Source organism: Ovis canadensis, chromosome 10 (assembly GCF_042477335.2).
Source record: "Ovis canadensis isolate MfBH-ARS-UI-01 breed Bighorn chromosome 10, ARS-UI_OviCan_v2, whole genome shotgun sequence".
NCBI classification, from domain to species: Eukaryota; Metazoa; Chordata; class Mammalia; order Artiodactyla; family Bovidae; genus Ovis; species Ovis canadensis.
The window spans coordinates 12,163,958-12,183,050 of NC_091254.1; positions in this window are offsets into that span (position 1 = coordinate 12,163,958).

Here is a 19,093-nt window from a genome sequence, read left to right on the forward strand (position 1 = left end):
GATTTCCGGGTGGGGCCCACGTGATTTCCCCGTGGGGCCCACGTGATTTCCCCGTGGGGCCCACGTGATTTCCGGGTGGGGCCCACGTGATTTCCCCGTGGGGCCCACGTGATTTCCGGGTGGGGCCCACGTGATTTCCGGGTGGGGCCCACGTGATTTCCGGGTGGGGCCCACGTGATTTCCCCGTGGGGCCCACGTGATTTCCGGGTGGGGCCCACGTGATTTCCCCGTGGGGCCCACGTGATTTCCGGGTGGGGCCCACGTGATTTCCGGGTTGGGCCCACGTGATTTCCGGGTGGGGCCCACGTGATTTCCGGGTGGGGCCCACGTGATTTCCGGGTGGGGCCCACGTGATTTCCGGGTGGGGCCCACGTGATTTCCGGGTGGGGCCCACGTGATTTCCGGGTGGGGCAAACGTGATTTCCGGGTAGGCCCCACGTGATTTCCGGGTGGGGCCCACGTGATTTCCGGGTGGGGCCCACGTGATTTCCGGGTGGGCCCCACGTGATTTCCGGGTGGGGCCAACGTGATTTCCGGGTGGGGCCCACGTGATTTCCGGGTGGGGCCCACGTGATTTCCGGGTGGGGCCCACGTGATTTCCGGGTGGGGCCCACGTGATTTCCGGGTGGGGCCCACGTGATTTCCGGGTGGGGCCCACGTGATTTCCCCGTGGGGCCCACGTGATTTCCGGCTGGGGCCCACGTGATTTCCGGGTGGGGCCCACGTGATTTCCGGGTGGGGCCCACGTGATTTCCGGGTGGGGCCCACGTGATTTCCCCGTGGGGCCCACGTGATTTCCCCGTGGGGCCCACGTGATTTCCCCGTGGGGCCCACGTGATTTCCGGCTGGGGCCCACGTGATTTCCGGGTGGGGCCCACGTGATTTCCGGGTGGGGCCCACGTGATTTCCGGGTGGGGCCCACGTGATTTCCGGGTGGGGCCCACGTGATTTCCCCGTGGGGCCCACGTGATTTCCGGGTGGGGCCCACGTGATTTCCGGGTGGGGCCCACGTGATTTCCGGGTGGGGCCCACGTGATTTCCCCGTGGGGCCCACGTGATTTCCGGGTGGGGCCCACGTGATTTCCCCGTGGGGCCCACGTGATTTCCGGGTGGGGCCCACGTGATTTCCGGGTTGGGCCCACGTGATTTCCGGCTGGGGCCCACGTGATTTCCGGGTGGGGCCCACGTGATTTCCGGGTGGGGCCCACGTGATTTCCGGGTGGGGCCCACGTGATTTCCCCGTGGGGCCCACGTGATTTCCGGGTGGGGCCCACGTGATTTCCGGGTGGGGCCCACGTGATTTCCGGGTGGGCCCACGTGATTTCCGGGTGGGGCCCACGTGATTTCTCCGTGGGGCCCACGTGATTTCCGGGTGGGGCCCACGTGATTTCCGGGTGGGGCCCACGTGATTTCCGGGTGGGGCCCACGTGATTTCCGGGTGGGGCCCACGTGATTTCCGGGTGGGGCCCACGTGATTTCCGGGTGGGGCCCACGTGATTTCCGGGTGGGCCCCACGTGATTTCCGGGTGGGGCCCACGTGATTTCCGGGTGGGGCCCACGTGATTTCCGGGTGGGGCCCACGTGATTTCCGGGTGGGCCCCACGTGATTTCCGGGTGGGGCCCACGTGATTTCCGGGTGGGGCCCACGTGATTTCCGGGTGGGGCCCACGTGATTTCCGGGTGGGCCCCACGTGATTTCCGGGTGGGGCCCACGTGATTTCCGGGTGGGGCCCACGTGATTTCCGGGTGGGGCCCACGTGATTTCCGGGTGGGGCCCACGTGATTTCCGGGTGGGGCCCACGTGATTTCCGGGTGGGGCCCACGTGATTTCCGGGTGGGGCCCACGTGATTTCCCCGTGGGGCCCACGTGATTTCCCCGTGGGGCCCACGTGATTTCCGGCTGGGGCCCACGTGATTTCCGGGTGGGGCCCACGTGATTTCCGGGTGGGGCCCACGTGATTTCCGGGTGGGGCCCACGTGATTTCCGGGTGGGGCCCACGTGATTTCCCCGTGGGGCCCACGTGATTTCCCCGTGGGGCCCACGTGATTTCCGGGTGGGGCCCACGTGATTTCCGGGTGGGGCCCACGTGATTTCCGGGTGGGGCCCACGTGATTTCCGGGTGGGCCCCACGTGATTTCCGGGTGGGGCCCACGTGATTTCCGGGTGGGGCCCACGTGATTTCCGGGTGGGGCCCACGTGATTTCCGGGTGGGGCCCACGTGATTTCCGGGTGGGGCCCACGTGATTTCCGGGTGGGGCCCACGTGATTTCCGGGTGGGGCCCACGTGATTTCCGTGTGGGGCCCACGTGATTTCCGGGTGGGGCCCACGTGATTTCCCCGTGGGGCCCACGTGATTTCCGGGTGGGGCCCACGTGATTTCCCCGTGGGGCCCACGTGATTTCCGGGTGGGGCCCACGTGATTTTCCGGGTGGGGCCCACGTGATTTCCGGGTGGGGCCCACGTGATTTCCGGGTGGGGCCCACGTGATTTCCGGGTGGGGCCCACGTGATTTCCCCGTGGGGCCCACGTGATTTCCGGGTGGGGCCCACGTGATTTCCGGGTTGGGCCCACGTGATTTCCGGGTGGGGCCCACGTGATTTCCGGGTGGGGCCCACGTGATTTCCGGGTGGGGCCCACGTGATTTCCGGGTGGGGCCCACGTGATTTCCGGGTGGGGCCCACGTGATTTCCGGGTGGGGCCCACGTGATTTCCGGGTGGGGCAAACGTGATTTCCGGGTGGGCCCCACGTGATTTCCGGGTGGGGCCCACGTGATTTCCGGGTGGGGCCCACGTGATTTCCGGGTGGGCCCCACGTGATTTCCGGGTGGGGCCAACGTGATTTCCGGGTGGGGCCCACGTGATTTCCGGGTGGGGCCCACGTGATTTCCGGGTGGGGCCCACGTGATTTCCGGGTGGGGCCCACGTGATTTCCGGGTGGGGCCCACGTGATTTCCGGGTGGGGCCCACGTGATTTCCCCGTGGGGCCCACGTGATTTCCGGCTGGGGCCCACGTGATTTCCGGGTGGGGCCCACGTGATTTCCGGGTGGGGCCCACGTGATTTCCGGGTGGGGCCCACGTGATTTCCGGGTGGGGCCCACGTGATTTCCGGGTGGGGCCCACGTGATTTCCGGGTGGGGCCCACGTGATTTCCGGGTGGGGCCCACGTGATTTCCGGGTGGGGCCCACGTGTTTTCCGGGTGGGGCCCACGTGATTTCCGGGTGGGGCCCACGTGATTTCCGGGTGGGGCCCACGTGATTTCCGGGTGGGCCCCACGTGATTTCCGGGTGGGGCCCACGTGATTTCCGGGTGGGGCCCACGTGATTTCCGGGTGGGGCCCACGTGATTTCCGGGTGGGGCCCACGTGATTTCAGGGTGGGGCCCACGTGATTTCCGGGTGGGGCCCACGTGATTTCCGGGTGGGGCCCACGTGATTTCCGGGTGGGGCCCACGTGATCTCCCCGTGGGGCCCACGTGATTTCCGGGTGGGGCCCACGTGATTTCCGGGTGGGGCCCACGTGATTTCCGGGTGGGGCCCACGTGATCTCCCCGTGGGGCCCACGTGATTTCCGGGTGGGGCCCACGTGATTTCCGGCTGGGGCCCACGTGATTTCCGGGTGGGGCCCACGTGATTTCCGGGTGGGGCCCACGTGATTTCCCCGTGGGGCCCACGTGATTTCCGGGTGGGGCCCACGGGATTTCCGGGTGGGGCCCACGTGATTTCCGGGTGGGGCCCACGTGATTTCCGGGTGGGGCACACGTGATTTCCCCGTGGGGCCCACGTGATTTCCGGGTGGGGCCCACGTGATTTCCGGGTGGGGCCCACGTGATTTCCGGGTGGGGCCCACGTGATTTCCCCGTGGGGCCCACGTGATTTCCGGGTGGGGCCCACGTGATTTCCCCGTGGGGCCCACGTGATTTCCGGGTGGGGACCACGTGATTTCCGGGTGGGGCCCACGTGATTTCCCCGTGGGGCCCACGTGATTTCCGGGTGGGGACCACGTGATTTCCGGGTGGGGCCCACGTGATTTCCCCGTGGGGCCCACGTGATTTCCGGGTGGGGCCCACGTGATTTCCGGGTGGGGCCCACGTGATTTCCGGGTGGGGCCCACGTGATTTCCCCGTGGGGCCCACGTGATTTCCGGCTGGGGCCCACGTGATTTCCGGGTGGGGCCCACGTGATTTCCGGGTGGGGCCCACGTGATTTCCGGGTGGGGCCCACGTGATTTCCGGGTGGGGCCCACGTGATTTCCCCGTGGGGCCCACGTGATTTCCCCGTGGGGCCCACGTGATTTCCCCGTGGGGCCCACGTGATTTCCGGCTGGGGCCCACGTGATTTCCGGGTGGGGCCCACGTGATTTCCGGGTGGGGCCCACGTGATTTCCGGGTGGGGCCCACGTGATTTCCGGGTGGGGCCCACGTGATTTCCCCGTGGGGCCCACGTGATTTCCGGGTGGGGCCCACGTGATTTCCGGGTGGGGCCCACGTGATTTCCGGGTGGGGCCCACGTGATTTCCCCGTGGGGCCCACGTGATTTCCGGGTGGGGCCCACGTGATTTCCCCGTGGGGCCCACGTGATTTCCGGGTGGGGCCCACGTGATTTCCGGGTTGGGCCCACGTGATTTCCGGCTGGGGCCCACGTGATTTCAGGGTGGGGCCCACGTGATTTCCGGGTGGGGCCCACGTGATTTCCGGGTGGGGCCCACGTGATTTCCCCGTGGGGCCCACGTGATTTCCGGGTGGGGCCCACGTGATTTCCGGGTGGGGCCCACGTGATTTCCGGGTGGGCCCACGTGATTTCCGGGTGGGGCCCACGTGATTTCTCCGTGGGGCCCACGTGATTTCCGGGTGGGGCCCACGTGATTTCCGGGTGGGGCCCACGTGATTTCCGGGTGGGGCCCACGTGATTTCCGGGTGGGGCCCACGTGATTTCCGGGTGGGGCCCACGTGATTTCCGGGTGGGCCCCACGTGATTTCCGGGTGGGGCCCACGTGATTTCCGGGTGGGGCCCACGTGATTTCCGGGTGGGGCCCACGTGATTTCCGGGTGGGCCCCACGTGATTTCCGGGTGGGGCCCACGTGATTTCCGGGTGGGGCCCACGTGATTTCCGGGTGGGGCCCACGTGATTTCCGGGTGGGCCCCACGTGATTTCCGGGTGGGGCCCACGTGATTTCCGGGTGGGGCCCACGTGATTTCCGGGTGGGGCCCACGTGATTTCCGGGTGGGGCCCACGTGATTTCCGGGTGGGGCCCACGTGATTTCCGGGTGGGGCCCACGTGATTTCCGGGTGGGGCCCACGTGATTTCCGGGTGGGGCCCACGTGATTTCCGGGTGGGGCCCACGTGATTTCCCCGTGGGGCCCACGTGATTTCCGGCTGGGGCCCACGTGATTTCCGGGTGGGGCCCACGTGATTTCCGGGTGGGGCCCACGTGATTTCCGGGTGGGGCCCACGTGATTTCCGGGTGGGGCCCACGTGATTTCCCCGTGGGGCCCACGTGATTTCCCCGTGGGGCCCACGTGATTTCCGGGTGGGGCCCACGTGATTTCCGGGTGGGGCCCACGTGATTTCCGGGTGGGGCCCACGTGATTTCCGGGTGGGCCCCACGTGATTTCCGGGTGGGGCCCACGTGATTTCCGGGTGGGGCCCACGTGATTTCCGGGTGGGGCCCACGTGATTTCCGGGTGGGGCCCACGTGATTTCCGGGTGGGGCCCACGTGATTTCCGGGTGGGGCCCACGTGATTTCCGGGTGGGGCCCACGTGATTTCCGTGTGGGGCCCACGTGATTTCCGGGTGGGGCCCACGTGATTTCCCCGTGGGGCCCACGTGATTTCCGGGTGGGGCCCACGTGATTTCCCCGTGGGGCCCACGTGATTTCCGGGTGGGGCCCACGTGATTTCCGGGTGGGGCCCACGTGATTTCCGGGTGGGGCCCACGTGATTTCCGGGTGGGGCCCACGTGATTTCCGGGTGGGGCCCACGTGATTTCCCCGTGGGGCCCACGTGATTTCCGGGTGGGGCCCACGTGATTTCCGGGTTGGGCCCACGTGATTTCCGGGTGGGGCCCACGTGATTTCCGGGTGGGGCCCACGTGATTTCCGGGTGGGGCCCACGTGATTTCCGGGTGGGGCCCACGTGATTTCCGGGTGGGGCCCACGTGATTTCCGGGTGGGGCCCACGTGATTTCCGGGTGGGGCAAACGTGATTTCCGGGTGGGCCCCACGTGATTTCCGGGTGGGGCCCACGTGATTTCCGGGTGGGGCCCACGTGATTTCCGGGTGGGCCCCACGTGATTTCCGGGTGGGGCCAACGTGATTTCCGGGTGGGGCCCACGTGATTTCCGGGTGGGGCCCACGTGATTTCCGGGTGGGGCCCACGTGATTTCCGGGTGGGGCCCACGTGATTTCCGGGTGGGGCCCACGTGATTTCCGGGTGGGGCCCACGTGATTTCCCCGTGGGGCCCACGTGATTTCCGGCTGGGGCCCACGTGATTTCCGGGTGGGGCCCACGTGATTTCCGGGTGGGGCCCACGTGATTTCCGGGTGGGGCCCACGTGATTTCCGGGTGGGGCCCACGTGATTTCCGGGTGGGGCCCACGTGATTTCCGGGTGGGGCCCACGTGATTTCCGGGTGGGGCCCACGTGATTTCCGGGTGGGGCCCACGTGTTTTCCGGGTGGGGCCCACGTGATTTCCGGGTGGGGCCCACGTGATTTCCGGGTGGGGCCCACGTGATTTCCGGGTGGGCCCCACGTGATTTCCGGGTGGGGCCCACGTGATTTCCGGGTGGGGCCCACGTGATTTCCGGGTGGGGCCCACGTGATTTCCGGGTGGGGCCCACGTGATTTCAGGGTGGGGCCCACGTGATTTCCGGGTGGGGCCCACGTGATTTCCGGGTGGGGCCCACGTGATTTCCGGGTGGGGCCCACGTGATCTCCCCGTGGGGCCCACGTGATTTCCGGGTGGGGCCCACGTGATTTCCGGGTGGGGCCCACGTGATTTCCGGGTGGGGCCCACGTGATCTCCCCGTGGGGCCCACGTGATTTCCGGGTGGGGCCCACGTGATTTCCGGCTGGGGCCCACGTGATTTCCGGGTGGGGCCCACGTGATTTCCGGGTGGGGCCCACGTGATTTCCCCGTGGGGCCCACGTGATTTCCGGGTGGGGCCCACGGGATTTCCGGGTGGGGCCCACGTGATTTCCGGGTGGGGCCCACGTGATTTCCGGGTGGGGCACACGTGATTTCCCCGTGGGGCCCACGTGATTTCCGGGTGGGGCCCACGTGATTTCCGGGTGGGGCCCACGTGATTTCCGGGTGGGGCCCACGTGATTTCCCCGTGGGGCCCACGTGATTTCCGGGTGGGGCCCACGTGATTTCCCCGTGGGGCCCACGTGATTTCCGGGTGGGGACCACGTGATTTCCGGGTGGGGCCCACGTGATTTCCCCGTGGGGCCCACGTGATTTCCGGGTGGGGACCACGTGATTTCCGGGTGGGGCCCACGTGATTTCCCCGTGGGGCCCACCCGGGTGGGGCCCACGTGATTTCCGGGTGGGGCCCACGTGATTTCCGGGTGGGGCCCACGTGATTTCCGGGTGGGGCCCACGTGATTTCCGGGTGGGGCCCACGTGATTTCCGGGTGGGGCCCACGTGATTTCCGGGTGGGGCCCACGTGATTTCCGGGTGGGGCCCACGTGATTTCCGGGTGGGGCCCACGTGATTTCCGGGTGGGGCCCACGTGATTTCCGGGTGGGGCCCACGTGATTTCCGGGTGGGGCCCACGTGATTTCCGGGTGGGGCCCACGTGATTTCCGGGTGGGGCCCACGTGATTTCCGGCTGGGGCCCACGTGATTTCCGGGTGGGGCCCACGTGATTTCCGGGTGGGGCCCACGTGATTTCCGGGTGGGGCCCACGTGATTTCCGGGTGGGGCCCACGTGATTTCCCCGTGGGGCCCACGTGATTTCCCCGTGGGGCCCACGTGATTTCCGGGTGGGGCCCACGTGATTTCCGGGTGGGGCCCACGTGATTTCCGGGTGGGCCCCACGTGATTTCCGGGTGGGGCCCACGTGATTTCCGGGTGGGGCCCACGTGATTTCCGGGTGGGGCCCACGTGATTTCCGGGTGGGGCCCACGTGATTTCCGGGTGGGCCCCACGTGATTTCCGGGTGGGGCCCACGTGATTTCCGGGTGGGGCCCACGTGATTTCCGGGTGGGGCCCACGTGATTTCCGGGTGGGGCCCACGTGATTTCCGGGTGGGGCCCACGTGATTTCCGGGTGGGGCCCACGGATTTCCGGGTGGGGCCCACGTTATTTCCGGGTGGGGCCCACGTTATTTCCGGGTGGGGCCCACGTGATTTCCGGGTGGGGCCCACGTGATTTCCCCGTGGGGCCCACGTGATTTCCGGGTGGGGCCCACGTGATTTCCCCGTGGGGCCCACGTGATTTCCGGGTGGGGCCCACGTGATTTCCGGGTGGGGCCCACGTGATTTCCGGGTGGGGCCCACGTGATTTCCCCGTGGGGCCCACGTGATTTCCGGGTGGGGCCCACGTGATTTCCCCGTGGGGCCCACGTGATTTCCGGGTGGGGCCCACGTGATTTCCGGGTTGGGCCCACGTGATTTCCGGGTGGGGCCCACGTGATTTCCGGGTGGGGCCCACGTGATTTCCGGGTGGGGCCCACGTGATTTCCGGGTGGGGCAAACGTGATTTCCGGGTGGGCCCCACGTGATTTCCGGGTGGGGCCCACGTGATTTCCGGGTGGGGCCCACGTGATTTCCGGGTGGGCCCCACGTGATTTCCGGGTGGGGCCAACGTGATTTCCGGGTGGGGCCCACGTGATTTCCGGGTGGGGCCCACGTGATTTCCGGGTGGGGCCCACGTGATTTCCGGGTGGGGCCCACGTGATTTCCGGGTGGGGCCCACGTGATTTCCGGGTGGGGCCCACGTGATTTCCCCGTGGGGCCCACGTGATTTCCGGCTGGGGCCCACGTGATTTCCGGGTGGGTCCCACGTGATTTCCGGGTGGGGCCCACGTGATTTCCGGGTGGGGCCCACGTGATTTCCGGGTGGGGCCCACGTGATTTCCGGGTGGGGCCCACGTGATTTCCCCGTAGGGCCCACGTGATTTCCCCGTGGGGCCCACGTGATTTCCCCGTGGGGCCCACGTGATTTCCCCGTGGGGCCCACGTGATTTCCCCGTGGGGCCCACGTGATTTCGGCTGGGGCCCACGTGATTTCCGGGTGGGGCCCACGTGATTTCCGGGTGGGGCCCACGTGATTTCCGGGTGGGGCCCACGTGATTTCCGGGTGGGGCCCACGTGATTTCCGGGTGGGGCCCACGTGATTTCCGGGTGGGGCCCACGTGATTTCCGGGTGGGGCCCACGTGATTTCCGGGTGGGGCCCACGTGATTTCCGGGTGGGGCCCACGTGATTTCCGGGTGGGGCCCACGTGATCTCCCCGTGGGGCCCACGTGATTTCCGGGTGGGGCCCACGTGATTTCCGGGTGGGGCCCACGTGATTTCCGGGTGGGGCCCACGTGATCTCCCCGTGGGGCCCACGTGATTTCCGGGTGGGGCCCACGTGATTTCCGGCTGGGGCCCACGTGATTTCCGGGTGGGGCCCACGTGATTTCCGGGTGGGGCCCACGTGATTTCCCCGTGGGGCCCACGTGATTTCCGGGTGGGGCCGACGGGATTTCCGGGTGGGGCCCACGTGATTTCCGGGTGGGGCCCACGTGATTTCCGGGTGGGGCACACGTGATTTCCCCGTGGGGCCCACGTGATTTCCGGGTGGGGCCCACGTGATTTCCGGGTGGGGCCCACGTGATTTCCGGGTGGGGCCCACGTGATTTCCGGGTGGGGCCCACGTGATTTCCGGGTGGGGCCCACGTGATTTCCGGGTGGGCCCACGTGATTTCCCCGTGGGGCCCACGTGATTTCCGCGTGGGGCCCACGTGATTTCCGGGTGGGGCCCACGTGATTTCCGGGTGGGGCCCACGTGATTTCCGGGTGGGGCCCACGGGATTTCCGGGTGGGGCCCACGTGATTTCCGGTTGGGGCCCACGTGATTTCCGGGTGGGGCCCACGTGATTTCCCCGTGGGGCCCACGTGATTTCCGGGTGGGGCCCACGTGATTTCCGGGTGGGGCCCACGTGATTTCCGGGTGGGGCCCACGTGATTTCCCCGTGGGGCCCACGTGATTTCCGGGTGGGGCCCACGTGATTTCCCGTGGGGCCCACGTGATTTCCGGGTGGGGCCCACGTGATTTCCGGGTTGGGCCCACGTGATTTCCGGGTGGGGCCCACGTGATTTCCGGGTGGGGCCCACGTGATTTCCGGGTGGGGCCCACGTGATTTCCGGGTGGGGCCCACGTGATTTCCCCGTGGGGCCCACGTGATTTCCGGGTGGGGCCCACGTGATTTCCGGGTTGGGCCCACGTGATTTCCGGGTGGGCCCCACGTGATTTCCGGGTGGGGCCCACGTGATTTCCGGGTGGGGCCCACGTGATTTCCGGGTGGGGCCCACGTGATTACCGGGTGGGCCCCACGTGATTTCCGGGTGGGGCCCACGTGATTTCCGGGTGGGGCCCACGTGATTTCCGGGTGGGCCCCCACGTGATTTCCGGGTGGGGCCCACGTGATTTCCGGGTGGGGCCCACGTGATTTCCGGGTGGGGCCCACGTGATTTCCGGGTGGGGCCCACGTGATTTCCGGGTGGGGCCCACGTGATTTCCGGGTGGGGCCCACGTGATTTCCGGGTGGGGCCCACGTGATTTCCGGGTGGGGCCCACGTGATTTCCCCGTGGGGCCCACGTGATTTCCGGCTGGGGCCCACGTGATTTCCGGGTGGGGCCCACGTGATTTCCGGGTGGGGCCCACGTGATTTCCGGGTGGGGCCCACGTGATTTCCGGGTGGGGCCCACGTGATTTCCCCGTGGGGCCCACGTGATTTCCCCGTGGGGCCCACGTGATTTCCGGGTGGGGCCCACGTGATTTCCGGGTGGGGCCCACGTGATTTCCGGGTGGGGCCCACGTGATTTCCGGGTGGGCCCCACGTGATTTCCGGGTGGGGCCCACGTGATTTCCGGGTGGGGCCCACGTGATTTCCGGGTGGGGCCCACGTGATTTCCGGGTGGGGCCCACGTGATTTCCGGGTGGGGCCCACGTGATTTCCGGGTGGGGCCCACGTTATTTCCGGGTGGGGCCCACGTGATTTCCGTGTGGGGCCCACGTGATTTCCGGGTGGGGCCCACGTGATTTCCCCGTGGGGCCCACGTGATTTCCGGGTGGGGCCCACGTGATTTCCCCGTGGGGCCCACGTGATTTCCGGGTGGGGCCCACGTGATTTCCGGGTGGGGCCCACGTGATTTCCGGGTGGGGCCCACGTGATTTCCGGGTGGGGCCCACGTGATTTCCGGGTGGGGCCCACGTGATTTCCCCGTGGGGCCCACGTGATTTCCGGGTGGGGCCCACGTGATTTCCGGGTTGGGCCCACGTGATTTCCGGGTGGGGCCCACGTGATTTCCGGGTGGGGCCCACGTGATTTCCGGGTGGGGCCCACGTGATTTCCGGGTGGGGCCCACGTGATTTCCGGGTGGGGCCCACGTGATTTCCGGGTGGGGCCCACGTGATTTCCGGGTGGGGCAAACGTGATTTCCGGGTGGGCCCCACGTGATTTCCGGGTGGGGCCCACGTGATTTCCGGGTGGGGCCCACGTGATTTCCGGGTGGGCCCACGTGATTTCCGGGTGGGGCCAACGTGATTTCCGGGTGGGGCCCACGTGATTTCCGGGTGGGGCCCACGTGATTTCCGGGTGGGGCCCACGTGATATCCGGGTGGGGCCCACGTGATTTCCGGGTGGGGCCCACGTGATTTCCGGGTGGGGCCCACGTGATTTCCCCATGGGGCCCACGTGATTTCCGGCTGGGGCCCACGTGATTTCCGGGTGGGGCCCACGTGATTTCCGGGTGGGGCCCACGTGATTTCCGGGTGGGGACCACGTGATTTCCGGGTGGGGCCCACGTGATTTCCGGGTGGGGCCCACGTGATTTCCGGGTGGGGCCCACGTGATTTCCGGGTGGGGCCCACGTGATTTCCGGGTGGGGCCCACGTGTTTTCCGGGTGGGGCCCACGTGATTTCCGGGTGGGGCCCACGTGATTTCCGGGTGGGGCCCACGTGATTTCCGGGTGGGCCCCACGTGATTTCCGGGTGGGGCCCACGTGATTTCCGGGTGGGGCCCACGTGATTTCCGGGTGGGGCCCACGTGATTTCCGGGTGGGGCCCACGTGATTTCAGGGTGGGGCCCACGTGATTTCCGGGTGGGGCCCACGTGATTTCCGGGTGGGGCCCACGTGATTTCCGGGTGGGCCCCACGTGATTTCCGGGTGGGGCCCACGTGATTTCCGGGTGGGGCCCACGTGATTTCCGGGTGGGGCCCACGTGATTTCCGGGTGGGGCCCACGTGATTTCCGGGTGGGGCCCACGTGATTTCCCCGTGGGGCCCACGTGATTTCCCCGTGGGGCCCACGTGATTTCCCCGTGGGGCCCACGTGATTTCCGGGTGGGGCCCACGTGATTTCCGGGTGGGGCCCACGTGATTTCCGGGTGGGGCCCACGTGATTTCCGGGTGGGGCCCACGTGATTTCCGGGTGGGGCCCACGTGATTTCACCGTGGGGCCCACGTGATTTCCCCGTGGGGCCCACGTGATTTCCCCGTGGGGCCCACGTGATTTCCGGGTGGGGCCCACGTGATTTCCGGGTGGGGACCACGTGATTTCCGGGTGGGGCCCACGTGATTTCCCCGTGGGGCCCACGTGATTTCCGGGTGGGGCCCACGTGATTTCCGGGTGGGGCCCACGTGATTTCCGGGTGGGGCCCACGTGATTTCCGGGTGGGCCCCACGTGATTTCCGGGTGGGGCCCACGTGATTTCCGGGTGGGGCCCACGTGATTTCCGGGTGGGGCCCACGTGATTTCCGGGTGGGGCCCACGTGATTTCCGGCTGGGGCCCACGTGATTTCCGGCTGGGGCCCACGTGATTTCCGGGTGGGGCCCACGTGATTTCCGGGTGGGGCCCACGTGATTTCCGGGTGGGGCCCACGTGATTTCCGGGTGGGGCCCACGTGATTTCCCCGTGGGGCCCACGTGATTTCCGGGTGGGGCCCACGTGATTTCCCCGTGGGGCCCACGTGATTTCCGGGTGGGGCCCACGTGATTTCCGGGTGGGGCCCACGTGATTTCCGGGTGGGGCCCACGTGATTTCCGGGTGGGGCCCACGTGATTTCCGGGTGGGGCCCACGTGATTTCCGGGTGGGGCCCACGTGATTTCCGGGTGGGGCCCACGTGATTTCCGGGTGGGGCCCACGTGATTTCCGGGTGGGGCCCACGTGATTTCCGGGTGGGGCCCACGTGATTTCCGGGTGGGGCCCACGTGATTTCCGGGTGGGGCCCACGTGATTTCCCCGTGGGGCCCACGTGATTTCCCCGTGGGGCCCACGTGATTTCCGTGTGGGGCCCACGTGATTTCCGGGTGGGGCCCACGTGATTTCCGGGTGGGGCAAACGTGATTTCCGGGTGGGCCCCACGTGATTTCCGGGTGGGGCCCACGTGATTTCCGGGTGGGGCCCACGTGATTTCCGGGTGGGCCCCACGTGATTTCCGGGTGGGGCCAACGTGATTTCCGGGTGGGGCCCACGTGATTTCCGGGTGGGGCCCACGTGATTTCCGGGTGGGGCCCACGTGATTTCCGGGTGGGGCCCACGTGATTTCCGGGTGGGGCCCACGTGATTTCCCCGTGGGGCCCACGTGATTTCCGGCTGGGGCCCACGTGATTTCCGGGTGGGGCCCACGTGATTTCCGGATGGGGCCCACGTGATTTCCGGGTGGGGCCCACGTGATTTCCGGGTGGGGCCCACGTGATTTCCGGGTGGGGCCCACGTGATTTCCGGGTGGGGCCCACGTGATTTCCCCGTGGGGCCCACGTGATTTCCCCGTGGGGCCCACGTGATTTCCCCGTGGGGCCCACGTGATTTCCGGGTGGGGCCCACGTGATTTCCGGCTGGGGCCCACGTGATTTCCGGGTGGGGCCCACGTGATTTCCGGGTGGGGCCCACGTGATTTCCGGGTGGGGCCCACGTGATTTCCGGGTGGGGCCCACGTGATTTCCGGGTGGGGCCCACGTGATTTCCGGGTGGGGCCCACGTGATTTCCGGGTGGGGCACACGTGATTTCCCCGTGGGGCCCACGTGATTTCCGGGTGGGGCCCACGTGATTTCCGGGTGGGGCCCACGTGATTTCCGGGTGGGGCCCACGTGATTTCCGGGTGGGGCCCACGTGATTTCCGGGTGGGGCCCACGTGATTTCCGGGTGGGGCCCACGTGATTTCCGGGTGGGGCCCACGTGATTTCCGGGTGGGGCACACGTGATTTCCCCGTGGGGCCCACGTGATTTCCGGGTGGGGCCCACGTGATTTCCGGGTGGGGCCCACGTGATTTCCGGGTGGGGCCCACGTGATTTCCGGGTGGGGCCCACGTGATTTCCGGGTGGGGCCCACGTGATTTCCGGGTGGGGCCCACGTGATTTCCGGGTGGGGCCCACCTGATTTACCCATGGGGCCCACGTGATTTCCGGCTGGGGCCCACGTGATTTCCGGGTGGGGCCCACGTGATTTCCGGGTGGGGCCCACGTGATTTCCGGGTGGGGCCCACGTGATTTCCGGGTGGGGCCCACGTTATTTCCGGGTGGGGCCCACGTGATTTCCGTGTGGGGCCCACGTGATTTCCGGGTGGGGCCCACGTGATTTCCCCGTGGGGCCCACGTGATTTCCGGGTGGGGCCCACGTGATTTCCCCGTGGGGCCCACGTGATTTCCGGGTGGGGCCCACGTGATTTCCGGGTGGGGCCCACGTGATTTCCGGGTGGGGCCCACGTGATTTCCGGGTGGGGCCCACGTGATTTCCGGGTGGGGCCCACGTGATTTCCCCGTGGGGCCCACGTGATTTCCGGGTGGGGCCCACGTGATTTCCGGGTTGGGCCCACGTGATTTCCGGGTGGGGCCCACGTGATTTCCGGGTGGGGCCCACGTGATTTCCGGGTGGGGCCCACGTGATTTCCGGGTGGGGCCCACGTGATTTCCGGGTGGGGCCCACGTGATTTCCGGGTGGGGCAAACGTGATTTCCGGGTGGGCCCCACGTGATTTCCGGGTGGGGCCCACGTGATTTCCGGGTGGGGCCCACGTGATTTCCGGGTGGGCCCCACGTGATTTCCGGGTGGGGCCAACGTGATTTCCGGGTGGGGCCCACGTGATTTCCGGGTGGGGCCCACGTGATTTCCGGGTGGGGCCCACGTGATATCCGGGTGGGGCCCACGTGATTTCCGGGTGGGGCCCACGTGATTTCCGGGTGGGGCCCACGTGATTTCCCCGTGGGGCCCACGTGATTTCCGGCTGGGGCCCACGTGATTTCCGGGTGGGGCCCACGTGATTTCCGGGTGGGGCCCACGTGATTTCCGGGTGGGGCCCACGTGATTTCCGGGTGGGGCCCACGTGATTTCCGGGTGGGGCCCACGTGATTTCCGGGTGGGGCCCACGTGATTTCCGGGTGGGGCCCACGTGATTTCCGGGTGGGGCCCACGTGATTTCCGGGTGGGGCCCACGTGTTTTCCGGGTGGGGCCCACGTGATTTCCGGGTGGGGCCCACGTGATTTCCGGGTGGGGCCCACGTGATTTCCGGGTGGGCCCCACGTGATTTCCGGGTGGGGCCCACGTGATTTCCGGGTGGGGCCCACGTGATTTCCGGGTGGGGCCCACGTGATTTCCGGGTGGGGCCCACGTGATTTCAGGGTGGGGCCCACGTGATTTCCGGGTGGGGCCCACGTGATTTCCGGGTGGGGCCCACGTGATTTCCGGGTGGGCCCCACGTGATTTCCGGGTGGGGCCCACGTGATTTCCCCGTGGGGCCCACGTGATTTCCGGGTGGGGCCCACGTGATTTCCGGGTGGGGCCCACGTGATTTCCGGGTGGGGCCCACGTGATTTCCCCGTGGGGCCCACGTGATTTCCCCGTGGGGCCCACGTGATTTCCCCGTGGGGCCCACGTGATTTCCGGGTGGGGCCCACGTGATTTCCGGGTGGGGCCCACGTGATTTCCGGGTGGGGCCCACGTGATTTCCGGGTGGGGCCCACGTGATTTCCGGGTGGGGCCCACGTGATTTCCGGGTGGGGCCCACGTGATTTCACCGTGGGGCCCACGTGATTTCCCCGTGGGGCCCACGTGATTTCCCCGTGGGGCCCACGTGATTTCCGGGTGGGGCCCACGTGATTTCCGGGTGGGGACCACGTGATTTCCGGGTGGGGCCCACGTGATTTCCCCGTGGGGCCCACGTGATTTCCGGGTGGGGCCCACGTGATTTCCGGGTGGGGCCCACGTGATTTCCGGGTGGGGCCCACGTGATTTCCGGGTGGGCCCCACGTGATTTCCGGGTGGGGCCCACGTGATTTCCGGGTGGGGCCCACGTGATTTCCGGGTGGGGCCCACGTGATTTCCGGGTGGGGCCCACGTGATTTCCGGCTGGGGCCCACGTGATTTCCGGCTGGGGCCCACGTGATTTCCGGGTGGGGCCCACGTGATTTCCGGGTGGGGCCCACGTGATTTCCGGGTGGGGCCCACGTGATTTCCGGGTGGGGCCCACGTGATTTCCCCGTGGGGCCCACGTGATTTCCGGGTGGGGCCCACGTGATTTCCCCGTGGGGCCCACGTGATTTCCGGGTGGGGCCCACGTGATTTCCGGGTGGGGCCCACGTGATTTCCGGGTGGGGCCCACGTGATTTCCCCGTGGGGCCCACGTGATTTCCGGGTGGGGCCCACGTGATTTCCGGGTGGGGCCCACGTGATTTCCGGGTGGGGCCCACGTGATTTCCGGGTGGGGCCCACGTGATTTCCGGGTGGGGCCCACGTGATTTCCGGGTGGGGCCCACGTGATTTCCGGGTGGGGCCCACGTGATTTCCGGGTGGGGCCCACGTGATTTTCCCGTGGGGCCCACGTGATTTCCCCGTGGGGCCCACGTGATTTCCGTGTGGGGCCCACGTGATTTCCGGGTGGGGCCCACGTGATTTCCGGGTGGGGCAAACGTGATTTCCGGGTGGGCCCCACGTGATTTCCGGGTGGGGCCCACGTGATTTCCGGGTGGGGCCCACGTGATTTCCGGGTGGGCCCCACGTGATTTCCGGGTGGGGCCAACGTGATTTCCGGGTGGGGCCCACGTGATTTCCGGGTGGGGCCCACGTGATTTCCGGGTGGGGCCCACGTGATTTCCGGGTGGGGCCCACGTGATTTCCGGGTGGGGCCCACGTGATTTCCCCGTGGGGCCCACGTGATTTCCGGCTGGGGCCCACGTGATTTCCGGGTGGGGCCCACGTGATTTCCGGATGGGGCCCACGTGATTTCCGGGTGGGGCCCACGTGATTTCCGGGTGGGGCCCACGTGATTTCCGGGTGGGGCCCACGTGATTTCCGGGTGGGGCCCACGTGATTTCCCCGTGGGGCCCACGTGATTTCCCCGTGGGGCCCACGTGATTTCCCCGTGGGGCCCACGTGATTTCCGGCTGGGGCCCACATGATTTCCGGCTGGGGCCCACGTGATTTCCGGGTGGGGCCCACGTGATTTCCGGGTGGGGCCCACGTAATTTCCCGGTGGGGCCCACGTGATTTCCGGGTGGGGCCCACGTGATTTCCGGGTGGGGCCCACGTGATTTCCGGGTGGGGCCCACGTGATTTCCGGGTGGGGCACACGAGATTTCCCCGTGGGGCCCACGTGATTTCCGGGTGGGGCCCACGTGATTTCCGGGTGGGGCCCACGTGATTTCCGGGTGGGGCCCACGTGATTTCCGGGTGGGGCCCACGTGATTTCCGGGTGGGGCCCACGTGATTTCCGGGTGGGGCCCACGTGATTTCCGGGTGGGGCCCACCTGATTTACCCATGGGGCCCACGTGATTTCCGGCTGGGGCCCACGTGATTTCCGGGTGGGGCCCACGTGATTTCCGGGTGGGGCCCACGTGATTTCCGGGTGGGGCCCACGTGATTTCCGGGTGGGCCCCACGTGATTTCCCCGTGGGGCCCACGTGATTTCCGGGTGGGGCCCACGTGATTTCCGGGTGGGGCCCACGTGATTTCCGGGTGGGGCCCACGTGATTTCCGGGTGGGGCCCACGTGATTTCCGGGTGGGGCCCACGTGATTTCCGGGTGGGGCCCACGTGATTTCCCCGTGGGGCCCACGTGATTTCCGGGTGGGGCCCACGTGATTTCCGGGTGGGGCCCACGTGATTTCCGGGTGGGGCCCACCTGATTTACCCGTGGGGCCCACGTGATTTCCGGCTGGGGCCCACGTGATTTCTGGGTGGGGCCCACGTGATTTCCGGGTGGGGCCCACGTGATTTCCGGGTGGGGCCCACGTGATTTCCGGGTGGGCCCCACGTGATTTCCCCGTGGGGCCCACGTGATTTCCGGGTGGGGCCCACGTGATTTCCGGGTGGGGCCCACGTGATTTCCGGGTGGGGCCCACGTGATTTCCCCGTGGGGCCCACGTGATTTCCGGGTGGGCCCCACGTGAATTCCGGGTGGGGCCCACGTGTTTTCCGGGTGGGGCCCACGTGATTTCCGGGTGGGGCCCACGTGATTTCCGGGTGGGGCCCACGTGATTTCCGGGTGGGCCCCACGTGATTTCCGGGTGGGGCCCACGTGATTTCCGGGTGGGGCCCACGTGATTTCCGGGTGGGGCCCACGTGATTTCCGGGTGGGGCCCACGTGATTTTCGGGTGGGGCCCACGTGATTTCCGGGTGGGGCCCACGTGATTTCCCCGTGGGGCCCTCGTGATTTCCGGCTGGGGCCCACGTGATTTCCGGGTGGGGCCCACGTGATTTCCGGGTGGGGCCCACGTGATTTCCGGGTGGGGCCCACGTGATTTCCGGGTGGGGCCCACGTGATTTCCCCGTGGGGCCCACGTGATTTCCGGGTGGGGCCCACGTGATTTCCGGGTGGGGCCCACGTGATTTCCGGGTGGGGCCCACGTGATTTCCGGGTGGGGCCCACGTGATTTCCGG